The following is a 17,617-nucleotide window of genomic DNA, read 5'->3' as shown; positions in this document are numbered from 1 at the left end:
AATAGCTGCATATTTAGTTGAGAAGGTAAATATTTTAAATTTAAATTTAATTTTTTTTTAATATAAATAAGAAGTTGGACAGATTGATTTGATGCTGATATATTATACGGGCTGAGTTGAGTTTGGACATGGTAATTAAGAGACGAATCCAGTCAGGTTTGATCCGAGTCTGGGCCAATGCATGAACAAATCTAGTGCAAATAGAGATTATAAAATATCAACACCGACATAATATCTACTAGAATTATCTAGTCCTTCCATTGTGCAATAATTGTTGGTGATTTTTTTTCTTCATCACACACATAGATGTGTGGTACAAAATTAATTTAGTGTAGTATATATATATGGTAAAGGTTGTGTGATGTGTGTGTCAGGAAAAAGAGAACAAATAAAAGATTGAAAAGTTGAGTGGTATGTATAAGTGAGGAAGATGAATAGAGAGATAATGCATTACTTTAATTAGCTTGATGTACCTCTTTATAAATTTGTATATCTAATTTAATAATATAAAGAGTAGGGATGTAAATGAGTCGAGCCGCTCATGAGCGGTTTGATGGTCGGCTCGATAAAAGCTCAGTTCGATTCGGCTCGATTTGTAAACGAACCGCTCGTTAGCATTATTTACTGGCTCGGTTCGTAAACGAGCCGAGATTGAGCTGGCCAAAGCTCGGCTCGAAAGTTCGCGATCATGCTCGATTAGAAAATTTATGAACAAATTTGTAGAAAACTATATAGTTTTGTGTTAGTTCACAAATATCTAAATTTAATATTATTTCATTTGATATTAGATGAGTTCGTTCACAAACATAATAAATGAGTAATACACGAACTATTTGTAAACATCTTGTTTATTTATTCATGAACTTTGTTTGTAAGCTTGTTTATGTACACAATTAAAGAGTTATTTGCGAGCAAACTTCATAAATATAATTAACGATTTACTCACAAACAATTCATAGTTATATAATTTTCTTAATGAACCAAGTCCAAAGAGGATTTTGGGCTCGAAACAAGCTCGAAGCTCGGCTCGAGCTTGTTAAGCAAGCCAAAGCTCGACTCGGGCTCGAGCTTGAGCTTGTTAATTTTATAGCAAACCGAGCTTGAGCAGGTCAAAGCTCGGCTTGATTACAGCCCTAATAAAGATGGTCGAATTAAGTCCTCCTATTACTTAACAGATATTTTGGGTTCACTGACACCCCCAACTCATTCAGAAACGTTAGCACCAAACAATGGTAATTTTTTATGAATATTGGAGCTCTCGCTTGGTGTCAGAGGCGGGGGCAGCCCGGCGTCCGGGGGGCTCCAGCCCCCCGGCACCGGGGGGCTCCAGCCCCCCGGCACCGGTGCTGCCATAGAGTAAACAGGAAGAGCAAAATATTAGCCCTCAGTTGCCCTGCTCTGCGTTCATCTCTATGAGATGAAAAACCTTACACATCTCTTTCTCTGTGGAGAAGGAGATGTATTCGAAATACAGCCTAGTCCACTTGGGTAATTTTTTGCCCTCCCAAAATGACGTCGTTTTGGGTTAGATCTCTTTTATTTTTTTCACCCAAAACGATGTCGTTTTAGGGGGGTCAAATTTGTAAAAAAAAACAAGGATTGGGCAACTTCTTCTTACGGAGAAGCTGCTACTCTCCTCCCTCTCCTCCCCAAATTTCATTTTTCACTCTTTTCTTCCAATTTCTTCTATAACACTACATTTTCTTCCACTTCCTTCTTTTAATCACTGGCCAGCCTCCATCACCATCATAGGTATGTAATTTCTTCCATGAAATTAGATTTATTTTAATTTAGGGTTTTTAATTTAGGTTACTTTACTTTAATTTAGGGGTTTTGATTTAGGATTATTGATTTAGTGTTTTTAATTTGTAGAATTAATTTAGATTCTTTAATTTAATGATTTTGATTTGAGGATTTAATTTAGTGATTTTGATTTGTGTCATATTTTTTTTGTTTAATGTAGAACTACAAAAAGATGGACAAATTTGTTATCAGATGAAAGAAAAATCCAAATGAATCATCCTCGGGGTCTCAAAGAATAAGTTTGCCACCTATCGAGAGCGCGTCCGTTGTCAAAAAATAGGTACATTTTCTGGTAATATAGTATATGTAACAAGTACTTTTTAACATTTATTTATCAATTCAATTAAAATTTTGTATAATTTGATTTTACTTTTTTATATATGCAAGAATTTTTTTTTTCAAACCTTGGGCTAAAATTAGCCCTTCTATTCGGAAATCCTGGATCCGCCCCTGTTTGGTGTAAAAAGCTTTATTGGCCTTGTTCGAAGTCTTCATCGCTTCAAGCACGACACATAGAGTCTTGACTTCCTCCTACATAGTCTTAGTTTGGTTTTGCACGTTAGAACAAGTAGTGCCTTACCAGTTGAGTATCCACCTTCGTCTTGTACATGTGATGCTCCTCCCCATCCACGTATGGTCACCCTCAACGAAGCAAGTTGCCTCTATGCTAGTCGCAAGATCGTTAGCTTTATAAGACATTCGTTGTTTTCTTCTCTTCCTCACCTTTCGCCACTTTCTTAGCAGTCTTCTCATCATTCATCTCTTTGGCTATCGATTTGAAATTTAGAAGCTAATGCATCCTTCTTCTTCGTCACCTGGCCTAGCCTACCCTTTAGCTCCACTACTTTTTCCTCCCACGAACTCGTCATCTACCACTAAACTCTTCTTCACACCCTTTATACATGATCTCTTCAAGTGACATCCAACCTTGAACCGAGTTGCCCTTATCTCGTTCTCGACCAGCCAACTCTAAGGAGATTCCAAATTGTGGTTCCATTTCATAGGATATGGAAAAGCTATGACCATATTCGACACATTAAAATACCAATACCTCCATTCTAGTGGCTTATCTAATACGTCGCTCAATATATTAAATTTAACTGGGTTCAATGCACATACTTTTAATTATTCCCGATGGAAGGGGTAAAGAATTGCCTAAAGACAAATCATATCAAATGAACGTAGATTTTTTGACAAAGCGATTACATCTCCACCATTTCTCTCCATTCATTGACAGTTATTTGTCTCGGAGCCAAATTGAACTCCTTCAATAACCAACAAAACATAGATATAGAGTCAACTGCATCCTGACATCTAATTGATCCTTATAAACATTCATCTCATTTTCGAGCACGAGATTGTTCTCCCTCTCATTCAAACCAGTTGCAGACAGGCACATAGGCATCCCAATGCGGTACACTGTGAGATTGCCTATATTTATCGATGATGATGATATATGCATCAATGTTGTCAAAACCGCACGCTGAATTCAAGTTGGATCACAGATCATTTGGTTCAACTAAATGGCTCGAATTGATCGGACCGAATGACATAATAATTAAATAAATAATATTTATATATATGATTAATTTAATTTTTATATAAATTATATATATATATATATATATATATATATATATATATATAGAGAGAGATAAGAGATCCGATGTGACAGATTTATTTTGGTGTGACAAGGCTTATTATGTGACAATGACCAATTTTGTAATTAACCAGTGGAGTGGCAAATTTGTAAATAAAAGGAAAGATAAAATTATTTTATTTCTTTTCTTTAAAATGCATTTTTCCGACTTTGCCAATCTTGTTTTTCAAAAACTTTTATAGCATTGGACTCGTCTTAACTAGACGGTCATTTTAAGATCACAGAAGTTCAGGTAAAAAAAATTCTGGTGAACAGAATCCGGCGATCTGTTTTTCTGTGAGAAAAAATACCCAAAAAATTTCAGAAAATGTAAAATATCATTCTGAAAAACTTTAATTCTTGACTCAAAGTGATATTCCTTACGGTTTAGTCCCAAATCAACGGAATCTGGCGATTAGGTGAGCGTTTTCCGGCGAGAAAACAGAAGTGCCCAGAAAATTCTCAAAACATTCCAGAAAATGTAAAAATTTATTCTGAGAAACTTTAATTTTTGGGTCAAAATAGGAATTCATACGGTTTAGTCCCAATAAAAAAATTTCTTTAATGATGTTTCAACAATTTATTGGGTCAAAACCGTAAGGAATATTGTTTTGAGCCAAGAATTAAAGTTTCTTAAAATGATGTTTTATATGTTTTAAAATTTTTTGATAATTTTCTGGGCACTTTTTGGTCCTACCTTTCAGCACTATGTTTTGGAATATTTTGTTGGAACAATATAACAATTCTGTTGGAACAATATAAGTATTCTGTTGGAATTATATAATTATTCTGTTGGAAAATTGGTACACTGGTTTGAAACAATTGGTACACAGATTTAGTGGGTGTTTGTTTCAGCTTTTCGGATGAGCGTTTAGCGTTTCACTCTAAACCGTAGAAATATATTGTTTGGTTAGGTTTATATAACCGCAACGTTTAGCATTTTCTCTGAAAACTGCAGCGTTTTGGAGCGTTTCACGAAAAGCTCCTATTTGGAGCTTTTCATAAACAGCTGTTTGTAGTTATATGTTATTGATAAAATTATCCTTCTTATTTCCACAAAAATATGTTTATTCTTTAACATTATTTATATTTCTACGATATAATTACAGGGAGAACAAGGTTTTATTGCGTTCAATAAATTTTTTATTTTTCATATAGATTTTTTTTATTAATTTGTGTAACACCTTTTTTATTTTATAATAGGATAAGGTGTAAAAATACCTCTAACATTTGTAGCTAGGAGCAATTTTACCCTTAACGTCTAAAATGTTACAATTATACCCCCAATGTTGGCAGCCAAAAGCAATTTTATGGGCATTTTGCACATTTTTCCTTTTATAATTTCTTTGTTGATTAATTTAAAACATATCCATTTTAGACATTTTAAATCTGAATATCAACAATTTAATATAATTTTACCAAAAACTAGTAATTAAACAACTAATAACAAACAGCTAACAACAACAGCTAACAGCTTACTGCAACTGCAAACAGCTAACAACAACCGCAACAGCTATTAGCTAACAGCTGAACCAAACATGCTTATTTTTTAAATAATATAACTAATATAAATTTGAAGATACTATATTAAATACTAAAAAAACAAAAATGAAATTGAAGACATGGATAATAAAATTGATTTGGAACAATTGGTAAACTGATTTATTATGTTGGAACAATATAAGTATTATATTGGAATAATATAACTATTTTGTTAGAAAAATTGGTACGCTGGTTTATTCTGTTGGAACAATACAAGTATTATGTTGGAATAAATGGTAAACTGATTCGGAACAATTTCGTACAATGTCAGAACAATGTAAGTAGGACAAAAAATGTGTCCAGAAAATTATAAAAAAATTCAAAATATGTAAAACATCATTTTAAGAAACTTTAATTCTTGGCTCAATGTGAGATTCCTTACGGTTTTGACCTAACAAATTGTTGAAGCATGTAAAATAGATAAAATTAAGGAAAAAGTTTTATTGGGACTAAACCGTAAGAAATCTCGCTTCGACCCAAGAATTAAAGTTTATCAGAATAATGTTTTAAATTTTCTGGAAGTTTTTGAGAAGTTTCTGGGCACTTTTTTTCTCGCTGTAAAACGCCCACCCGGATTCCGTTCACCGAAATTTTTTTTACCTGAGCTTCAGGGATCTCAAAATGACCGTCTAATTTAGACGAGTCTAATAGTATAAAAAATTTCGAAAAACGAGGTTAGAAAGATCGGGAAAATGTATTTAAAAAAAAGAAATAAAATAATTTTCTCTATCCCCTCTTTCTTTTCATTTACAAATTTGACACCCTACCTTTTTCAATTATCATCAAAACTACGTAGTTTTGTTATGTCACATAATAAGCTCATTGCCACACCAGAACCCTTGTCCCACTGATCTCATCCCTCTATATATATATATATATATATATATATAAATAAATTATGAACAAATAAAAAACTAAACTTTTGGGATAATCATGTGTAAGATCTAACCAATTGTAATGCATATTTTTTAATACCTATTTAAGTAAACATTATTTTCCTTATTTCATAGTTCCAAAACTTAGATCTTTAGTGATGCGGGGCATCTGTCCCTAGGATCGGGTCCGGACGAGGGAAGTGGGAGGAAGAATCAAGCACGAGCAATAAGCGAGTAGGGAGGCCAAAACTGTGCCACACAATAAGTGGGGCACGCTCCGTGTGGTTTATTACACGCTCCGCGTACTTGAGGATTTGATCCAGAAAAAAGTCCAGGAGGTCATCCATGCGGGGCTTGGATCAGGCACGCTCCGCGTAGAGTTAAAACACGCTCCGCGTATAAGAAGAAATGATCCAGAGAAGAGTTCAGCAGCCAAGGCACGCCCCGCGTACAATTAGGCACGTCCCGCGTATAATGAGTACTGATCCACAGAAGAGCTCAACAGCCAAGGCACGCCCCACGTATAATTAGGCACGCCCCGCGTGCCTTCAGCTTAAGGAACTTGCTCCTTACTCCAGCTTCCTCATTATTTACAATCCTGCCACTCCCTTATTACAACCATGCCACTCCCTATTTACCATCCATGCCACCCCTTTATATTTCACCCATTTACCCCTTATCTTTATGTTTTAATTAGCTATGTAATTTGCCCTTTATGTAATTTGGCAACTAGGGTTTTTGAGATGATATAAATTCATCTCTTTCTCTTTGTAATGGTTTAACTTTTTATCAATCAAATTATCAACTTCTTTGTGAAGCTTTGTTAAGGTTCTACCTTCAACAATGGGGATTTTATTATTCCTATGGATTTAGTCCATGAAATTGGGATTCACTCCTTCTAGTTTAGCTAGAGAAGAACATCTTTGTTAGTTTACGATTAAAACTAACACGTCACGAAACCGATCCGTATCAGTTGGTATCAGAGCCGATCGTTTTCCTTGAACGGAGACTTCTTTCGACAATGATTCAACCGAGTTATTCACAAGCCTTAAAGGAAAGTCTTGAAGCCGAGACACGGGAGATGGAGCTCCAATATGCTGAGATGTTGAGAAAGACAAAAGAGAAATTGGAGCAATAAGAGATGGAAAGACTCCAAAGGGGAACCCGAAATAGCCGGAGACGACAACGTCGAGCCCAACGGAAAAGAGATGGGGAAACCACTATTTCACCTCCTAAAGATTCATCCCAAATCTGTTCCCTATTGCACAATGAGGAGGTAAATCCAAAGCTTTCAATTCTTGATGTGGAAGTTGTGGGTATGCCTATTATTAGTGATGATTTGGTTGTTTGTGATGTTGAAGTAGATTTAAGTTCTCATTGTGGATTTATTGTTAATGAAATTGTTGATGAGAATTTAAATGCATGTGTGAATGAGGAGGAGTGGGGATTGAGAGGTGGAAGTTTTGAGGAAACCCATGTTGAGAAGGGTACTCCCCAAGTGTTTGATGAAATGCCCCTTAGGCATAGCCACATATGTATGCTTAAGGACATTAAGGATATTTGTCTTGAAGAGGGGGAGAAGGAGTTTGGGCTTATTAATCTCTTTAAGGAGAAAGATGAAATTAGTTTATGTGTGGAGATTGATGGCTATGGTGATGGGAGAGATGTTGGTGGTTCTACCATGTTGGGTTGTAGCATGTCTTTTGAGTCGGACGACTTGGCACGTGAATTAGTCGGTTCGAATTATGAAGAGGAGTGTGAGGAAATGAAAGGTCATGGGAAAAGACGGATTGTGGATAAAGAGGGAAATGAATTTGAGCATGATCATGAAGAAGAGGAGTTAGTAGAGGAGATTGATGAAGAGGAGAACCAATCCGAGAATGAGCTAGTAAGAAATGGGGAACGTGATTATTATGAAGGCGAATTCGAGGATGAGGTTAAAGAGAGAGAACACGCTTCCGAATATGAAATCTGTGAGGATGGTTTGTCATAGTGCATATGAGTTTGATTATGATGAAGATGGTATAGTTTACCATAAGGAGGATGAACATCAAAGAGTTGAGTGGAACCAATATGGGGCCGCTCACGAGGAAGATGAAGATGGGGTCTACTATGATGAGAATGGGCATCGGTGTGTTGAGTGGGATCGACACGGGGCTCTTTATGAAGATAATGAAGGTAGATTCTATTGTGATGATGAGTTGGAGGATGTTGAACGGAACTACAATGAATATGTCTATGACTATGATGGAGGACGATTTCGTCGTGAAGATGAGTTGGGAAATGTAGAGTGGAACCGAAGTGAAGAAGCTTATAATGATGAAGATCGGTTCCGAGATGACTATGGGTCGGGAAATATTGGGTGGAACCGAAACGAAGATACTTATGAGCATGATGATGGTCGGTTTTGAGATGACTATGAGTCGGGAAATGTTGGGTGGAACCGAAATGAAAATGCTTATGATGATGAAGAAAATCGGTTCCAAGATGAGGATGAGGCGAAAAGTGTTGAGTATGAAGACACCGATGAAGTTGATGATGATGGCAATGAGCACAATGTGTATTTGGTGACGAGGGTGCCAATGCCTAGTGAAGAGGAGCCTAGCCAACGTCATCGATTATTTAGAACTCGATGCTTAGTTCTTGGTAAGAAGTGTGAGATGGTGATCGACGGAGGAAGCCAAGTGAATATCATTAGTCGGTCCGCCGTAAGTAAGTTTGGGTTGGTTCCCGAGCCACATCCTAGACCTTACCGCCTTGGTTGGGTCAATGAGGTGGAAAAGCTTCAGGTTACTCATTGGTGTAAAGTTCCTTTCACTATTGGAGCTTATGGGGATGAAGCTATGTGTGATGTTATGGAGATGGGTGCTTGTGATGTACTACTTGGTAGGCCATGGCAATTTGATTGTGATGCCTCACATGCGGGAAGAAGCAACACCTACACCATACGCAAAGGCGTAATCCGATATGTCCTTACACCTTTGAAGAGTTCTCCTAGCAAGAAAACGGAGACCACTTTGGAAGATTGTCCCACTCGGGAGTTGAATGTGAATGGGTGCATTGGTAGAACGGTTGAGACATTAAATCATCTTGACTTGGGTTCCATGGATGAGCTAGCTAGCCACTCTCCTAGTGAAGTCAAATCCAAAGAGGAGAATGAGGTTGAGAAGGGGGGTAGCGAAGTTGGAAGTGAGGAAGTTGAGCCGATGTCCGATGGTGACAAGCACGTGTCTTCCAACTAGCCACCTAAAGGGCTTCTTAAAGGGCTTCCACCTTTGAGAAGGCTACCACGAGACATAGCATGGGATCCGAGAGATAGTGCACCTAGCTTTACATATGGTGAGTGGAGCTCTAGAGAGGAGGAGGAAGGTTGCTCTATGAAGCCTATTGATAGCACCGAGATGCCTAGCACATGCCACATGCAAAAGAATCGAGTCACTCATTGGGTAAAATCTGAACTTATTCTTTTGTGCTTTGTTGAAATATATGTGTTGGAAGCTTGGTTGTGTATGTTGAGGGAGAACCTTTCCTATAGGAGCCTATGAGGGATGATCTTGTCATGAAGAATGGGAGTTTTATGTTGAGGGAGGATCTTTCCCATGATGAGCCCATGAGGAGTGATCTTGTCATGAGGAATGGGAGTTTCATGCTGAGGGAGGATATTTCCTATGATGAGCCCATGAGAAGTGATCTTGTCGTGAGGAGTGTGAGCTTCATGTTGAGGGAGAACATTCCCTATTATGAGCCCATGAGAGATGATCTTGTTGCGAGGAATGTAGACTCTATGTTGAGTGAGAGCCTTGTTGAAACACCTTTCCACATAATTTTGATTTGACAAAATGTAATTAAAAATATTCTAAACACACTAAGTTTAAATGCTTTGATTTATTCTACTAATGTGTTTGTTCAATGTTGAGTTAAATTGTTTATAAGACATAAAGATTAAAAGGCCCAAAGCCCAATACGGAAGTCAAAGCCCAAGTCAAACAGTTCAAGGCAACTCGGCCCGCGTATGTCAAAATGTTGTCGTTATGTACAAAACGCAGCTCATCGGAAGAAGGATCTAGAAGACCTTCGTTGAACAACTTCGGGACGAAGCTGCTGAGTTGAATCGACAAAGAGTACAAGACAGCAACTAAGCAAGAACAACTTCCAGACAAAGTGTTTCCACTTTGGGTAAAGTTCAGAAGACACAGAACGATGTCTAGTTGACCTTACCATAAATGGAGAGACATTCTGCCGAGCTGACTAAAAGCTGCTCAACACTGACCGAGGACAGAAGATACTCAAATCTGATTGGCCGAGAGCTCTGAGCAAGACTGAGTGACAACGACAGGAAGCCGTTTCCCTCCAACGGTTATTTCGAAATTCGAAATGACCGATGTCTCAGACGTCTCTATAAATAGAGCCCTTCAGTTGCTTCATTCTACACAGAACTTGATCAAGCCATTACGCTGACCAAAATTCTACTCAAAGTTCTGCAAGAAAAAGCAAAGCAAATTCTTACACCAAATTTCATATCTTTCGTGTAAAAGTCTAGAGTGATTATTCAATCATCTAAGGTGTCTTAGCAATTGTTGTTTAGGACAAATCTTTATCATTTTTAGAGATTAGAAAGGAGAGGCTGAGTACTCGGTTATAGTACTCAGCGTGAGATTAGGAGTGAGTAGAGGTATAAAGGAAGGTACTCTTGTTATACTCAGCTTCTAAGATTGTAAAAGGTTTGATGCTCTACCGTTAAAGAGCTCAGTAGAGAATTCGAAATCTCGGAACGTGTTCCGGGGACAGGACGTAGGCTTGGAGGCCGAAACAGGATAAATCTGCTGAGTAATATCTTTCTAACCTTAAACTCCTTAATATATATATTGCTTGCTTAAACAAAACTGACCAAGTAAAGAGGTCAAGCTGAGTTGTGTGTATTGAGTATCTGAGTTCAGGAATAGACTCAAAGTGCTATCTCCTGACTCAACGAAAGAAGCTGACTTAGTCACCAGTTGACTAAGCTAGTGTCTTATCGACTCAGCACGCTATGTAATCCTTTTAAAGGAAAAAGAAGTCAGCCTTAACGTACTTAAATTTTAAAATAGTTCCTATCCCCCCCCCCTTGGAACTAACTTGTTACGTTATAAGGGACCAACAAGTGGTATCAGAGCATAAAAGCTCGCTGTAAAAGGTTTAACTACCTTGAGCTGATCCCCACTATGGCTGAAAACAGCACTCGGTTTCTCCCAGGAAACCAAACAACTCAGATCTTACCTGAGGGGATGTCCATTACTCGGCCTCCCCTATTCTTCGGGTCTAACTATACCTTCTGGAAGAATAGGATGAAAAACTTTATTCAGGCAACAAACATGAGTGCATGGCTTTCAATAGTCTAAGGCCCGTTTGTTCCTGTTGAAGTTGTGGCTGGCCAAACAGTTGTCAAAGGCCAAATGGACAGAGGATGATCTCAAGAAGCTACAAAATCACGCTTCGGCTATAAATATGCTTCACTGTGCGCTTGATGCTGCAGAATATAATAAGATATCAGGTTGTGAGTCGGCGCAAGAGATCTGGAAGAAGCTGGAAGTCACATACGAAGGAACCAACAAAGTGAAGGAGTCCAAGGTGAACCAGCAGATGAGACTATACGAGCTATTCGAAATGAATGATGATGAAGGAATATCTGACATGAATGCAAGGTTTACAAACATCATTAATGAGCTCAAGAGACTTGGGAAGATCTTCACTGAGGAAGAACAAATCAAGAAGATTCTTAGGAGTCTTCCTAAAAACTGGCAAGCAAAGAAGACTGATGTTGAGGAAGCTCAAGACTTAACCACCTACAAATATGATGAACTCATCGGCTCATTGCTGACCCATGAGATCTCAATGAAGAATTTCGAGGTGAAGGAAAAGTCTGAAGACAAGAAGCAAAAATCTCTTGTCATGAAAGCTAACTCCACTGATGGGAGCTCAACAGATGATGAAGAGATGGCTATGTTCACAAGGAAGATGAAAAGGTTGTTCAGAAAGAATGACAAATATTCTAAGAAGCCTTACAGAAAGTTTGATAAGTATAAAGCTGAGTCCAGCGACAGTAAATACAAGAAGGACAACTCAAAGCCCATTACATGCTTTGAATGTCATCAAACTGACCATATCAAGTCAAGCTGCCCCACGCTAAGGAAAGAAAGGAAGAACGGCAAAAAGGCAATGGTGGCAACATGGAGCGACAGTGATGAGTCTTCATCATCAGAAGCTGATGCCACTGAGTCAGCAAAGATCTATTTTATGGCTGACGAACTTGCTGAGCCGTGCGTCTCTGAGCATGCTGACCCCTCCATTGCATCTGATGATGAGGAGCAATCAAATGAGGTAATATCACTTCCCCAGCTCAGAAATGAAATGGTAAATACCCTGAGTGATCTCTACACACTTGTCAAAAAGTGTAATAAGAAAGTTAGAGCACTCAGCAGGCGTTGTGACGAGGTTGAAGAGGTCAAGCTGAGTGACCTCAGATTCCTTCTTCAGGACAACTCAACTTTGCATGATAACATGGAGATCATATATAAGTCTGTCTCTGAAGTCCAATCAGATTCTAAGAAACTGAGAAAGGACGTCATAACTATCCAGAACCAACTAAAGGTTCCAAACAAAAGAAATATGCCTCTGAATACTCAGTACCGAGGTACTGGTCAGCAGAGATGGAATCCTCAGCGGAAAGTCCAGTGTGACTTCTGTGGGAAGAAAGGACATACCATAAAGGTGTGCTGGCACGCTCAGCACTGGGGTGCTGACCAGTCAGTGAGATATCCTAAATGGAAGGTCAGCTGTGACTTCTGTGGAAAGAATGGCCATACTGTCCAAGTATGCCGCCATAAAATTAAATATGATGCTTTACCTGTTGAACCTAACAAGCAAGGACCCAAAAGGAATTGGGTACGTAAGAGTAACTAGTTACATTGCAGGTAAGCCTGAGGTGTGCTGAGAAGTTAAAGATGTGGTATATTGACAGCGCATGCTCGAGGCATATGACTGGTGATGAAACTCAGTTCATCACATTTGAGCGTAAATGAGGAGGAAGCATAAGTTTTGGAGACAACAAAAAGGGTAAGATATTAGGGTCAAGAACCGTTGGAGGTAATCCTACTATTGAGTCAGTCTCCCTAGTCAGCGGACTCAAATATAACTTACTCAGCGTAGCTCAGCTATGTGATAATGGGAGAAAAGTTATATTTGATGACACTGGATGTAAAATATACGAGGGTAAAACTAATGAGTTAATTTTAACGGCCCCTCGCATTGATAATGTCTTCATCCTGAACTTGGAGAAAAAGTTTTCAAAAACTGTATTCTTAGTTTCAAAGGAAGAAAATTCCTGGCTATGGCACATGAGACTTGGTCATGTAAGCATGGACCTCCTGGCCAAATTAGCAAGAAAGCAATTGGTTGAGGGACTGCCAGAACTTAAATTTGAAAAAGATCAACTATGCCACGCTTGCCAAGCTAGAAAACAAACCAAACAATCTTTTCATAGTAAAAATATTGTCTCAACTAAGCATCCGTTAGAGTTACTACACTTGGATCTCTTCGGTCCAGTCCAGCCGCTGAGTCTGGGTGGAAGAAGATTTTCCTTAGTCATTGTAGATGACTTCTCTCGGTACACTTGGGTCATCTTGCTGAGCAGCAAGGATGAGACCTTTGAGACATTTTCAAATTTGGTTAGAAAACTTGAAAATGATAAAGACCTAAAATTGGCTCACATCCGAAGTGATAATGGTGGAGAATTCAAAAACCAACAGTTTGTTGAATTCTGTGAAGCCAGCGGCATTGACCATAATTTCTCTGCTCCTAGGACGCCTCAACAAAATGGGGTTGTTGAAAGGAAGAACAGAACCTTGGTTGAAATAGCCAGGACAATGCTGAGTGAGCATAGGCTTCCAAAGTACTTTTGGGGAGAAGCTGTTAACACAGCGTGCTATATTCTTAATAGGGCTCTTGTTAGACCTATACTAAAGAAAACCCCCTACGAACTTTGGAAAGGACGAAAGCCCAACATTGGATACTTTCGTGTCTTTGGCTGTAAATGTTTTATTTTAAACACCAAAGATAGCCTAGCTAAGTTTGACTCAAAAGCTGATGAAGCTATCTTTTTAGGCTACTCAACAAACAGCAAAGCATACAGAGTTTTTAATAAACGAACTCAAGTTTTAGAAGAGTCAGTACATGTTGAGTTCGACGAAACTAACCCTGCAGGAAGATATCTGCCGCTGACCGAGGATGATCCACACTCAGTACCCGCTGATCAAGATACAGCCGCTGAGTCATTCCCTCAAGGGCTGACCAAAGGTAAAAGTGAACCAAATATAGTTTTCACTGACCAGTCTTCACCTGCAGAGATTGTTGAAACATAGACAGCACAAGACATAAATCTACCCAAGGAGATAAGGATTCCAAGAGGGCACTCAGAGAGTGCAATCCTTGATGCCGCTGAGAATACCCTGATGACAAGAAATCAACTCAGGAGATATCTCAGCAACGTGGCCTTCGTCTCAGTTCAGGAACCAAAGAATTTCGCTGAAGCTGAGTACAACGAGTTCTGGATGATCGTAATGCAAGAGGAGCTTGATCAATTCAGAAGGAATGATGTATAGGAGTTGGTGCCTCATCCAAAGAGTCAGAAGACTATTGAAACAAGATGGGTCTTCCAAAACAAGCTGGATGAACAAGGGAACGTGGTCAGAAACAAAGCAAGACTTGTAGCTCAGGGCTACAGTCAGCAAGAAGGTATTGACTACGGTGAGACCTTTGCCCCAGTGGCAAGGCTAGAGGTAATTAGAATTTTATGTGCATATGCATCTTACATGAACTTTAAACTATTCCAAATGGATGTTAAAAGTGCATTTCTTAATGGAGTTATAAACGAGGAAGTTTATGTTAATCAGCCTCTAGGGTTTGAGGATTCTAAATTCCCAAACCACGTTTATAAACTCAAAAAGGCTCTGTACAGCCTCAAGCAAGCACCACGTGCTTGGTATGAGAGGCTGACCAATTTCCTACTGACTAGAAATTATGTCAGAGGCAAAGCTGATACAACCTTATTCATTAAGAGAAAGGGTAAAGATACCCTGCTGGCTCAAATATATGTTGATGATATTATTTTCGGTGCTACTAATGAGTCAATGTGCAAGGAATTTAGCAAGCAAATGCAAACTGAGTTTGAAATATCGATGATGGGAGAACTCAACTTCTTCCTTGGACTTCAAATCAAACAAGGGAAAAATGGCATCTTCATCAGTCAAGCTAAATATGCCAAGGAGATATTGAAGAAATATGATCTTGAAAATTGCAAGACAATATCCACTCCTATGGGCACTGACACTGTCCTCTGCGCTGACGAGAATGGTAAGTCGGTAGACAGCAAATTGTATCGAGGTATGATAGGCTCTCTACTTTACTTAACAGCGAGTAGACCGGACATTCAGTTCTCAGTATGCTACTGTGCTAGATATCAATCTAACCCTAAGGAATCTCATTACATAGCTGTAAAAAGAATCCTTAGATATTTGCAAAGCTCAGTGAACGCAGGTTTATGGTATCCCAACACTCATGGTTTTACACTCGTTGGATACACTGACTATGGACGAGACAAGCTAGAACGAAAAAGCACCTCTGGAGGATGTCATTTCTTAGGAAGCTGTCTTGTATCCTGGTTCAGCAAGAAGCAGGCGTCAGTAGCCTTATCCACCACTGAAGCTGAGTACATTGCTGCTGGACACTGTGTTGCTCAAGTCTTATGGATTAAGCAACAGCTTGAAGACTATGGTGTTCAAACAAAGACAATTGAGGTAAAATGTGACAACAAAAGTGCAATTGATCTATCCAAGAACCCAATTCAACACAGCAGGATGAAGCATGTCAGCATAAGACATCACTTCATTAGAGACCACGTACTCAAGGGTGAGATAAAGCTGACCTACGTCCCAACGGATGAGCAGTTTGTGGATATCTTCACAAAGCCACTAGCTCGTGAACAGTTCAGCATACTGAGAGAAGCCATTGGTATGTTTAATCCTCTTCAGTAAATTCCAGCTCTTAATATAGAATCATGTTGAATGATCTATTGTTTGCTGAGTGAATAAATGTATGCTGAGTGTTTAATGTTAAATGAATGAATATCACATACTGAGCAAACATTGGCACCGAGTAGTATAAAACTGAGAAATCATCCGTATGTATAAAACTGACCACTCAGAATATAAAACGCTTAGTATTCTAAACGCTGAGTACAAGATCCGTTGCATTTAATGCTAGAGCACGCGAATAGCCACCTAGGATGACGTATGCGCCGAATGTGTCATAAAAGCCAGGATTATTGTCGGTTCACAATCCCAAGGCAAAACTGACACATGGATTCGATAAGATCCACTTATCACCGCTATAAATAATGGGCAAATCCCCATTGTTATCTCTTTACACTTACCGAACTCTCTGGCATAAGCATTCTCTCTCTAAAAACTCTCAAAGCTTCCCAATCTTTTTCTGAAACTATGACTAAGGTTTCCGTTAACATCTCCGGTGCCGGTCACCCTAAGACCAGTTCCGATGAACCCTCCAGGCAAACTACTTCGCCTGAAACCACAAAAGTCACTACGCCGAGCAAAGGCAAAGTTGGCCAAGCCACCTCCTCTAAGGGAAAACCGACCAAAATCAGAACCTATACCAAGGTATTCGACAACGTTAGAGAATGGAAGATTGACTTCTCTAGATGGGTCTCAAAAGCCTTCGTAGAAACTGAGCAACCCTTCTGCGAATGGATATCGAAGAATGGCTGGACCGAGCTGTTCTCCATTAGAGATCACATCTACCCTGACCTAGTAAGGGAGTTCTACCACAATCTCCGAGTTGCTGATGATAACCAGGACTATCTGGTAACTGTGGTAAAGGAAAAGACCATTTTTATAAACCCTACCTATCTTGCTAACTTGCTGAAGTTAAAGAATGAGGGAACAAAAATGAGGCGGTCTGGGGATCATGAAGGAACTGGGTACAATACCACCTTCTGCAAGCCCACTGGCCACTCTGGAGAAATCTCCAGCACCTCAATGGGTCAGCACCAAAAGATGGCCCACTATCTGCTGACCTACTACATTTATCCCAAGATCAACTGCACCACCTCAGCAACGAATTTTGAGCAATGCTTCATATGGCATATGCTGACATACAAGCCGATCAACATGCCAGTATTCTTGATTGCTGGTTTCCAAAGGAGCACTGGAACTCTCGGGCTGGGCTCGCTCATCACCAGAATCCTCTTAGATCATCAAATTGATCTATCTGAGGAAACTAAGGTTAGAGGATCTGAGATAACCGCTGCTTCGCTGAGGGCTTTAAAGTTCAATCAGCCGATTAAGAAAGGCAAAAATACTGATGAGGCTGATGAGGAGACAACTGTCCCAAAGAAGGGCAAAAGGACATAGGCTCCAGCTGCCTAAAAGAGGAAAGCTGTTGGGACTCCTTCAAAGAAGGCTGAGCCTCAGGCCAAGAAGCCTAAGTCAGCTGCTGAGAAAGGTCAGGAGAGACCTAAGTCAGCTGCTCAAAAAGGTCAGGAGAGACTTAAGTCAGCCGAGAAGAGAGGCAGGCAAGATGAGCCTGAAATAGAGGAAAGAACAGATGCTGATGTGCAACCTCAAAAGAAGCAGAAGTCTTCTGAGCTGGCCCCAATTGATGCTATCCCCACTGACATCATCGTTCCTGGTGATTCTCACTACACTCA

Source organism: Euphorbia lathyris, chromosome 7, assembly GCF_963576675.1.
Source record: "Euphorbia lathyris chromosome 7, ddEupLath1.1, whole genome shotgun sequence".
NCBI classification, from domain to species: domain Eukaryota; kingdom Viridiplantae; phylum Streptophyta; class Magnoliopsida; order Malpighiales; family Euphorbiaceae; genus Euphorbia; species Euphorbia lathyris.
The sequence above is the reverse complement of the archived record's forward strand: the minus strand, read 5'-3'. Positions refer to the sequence as shown.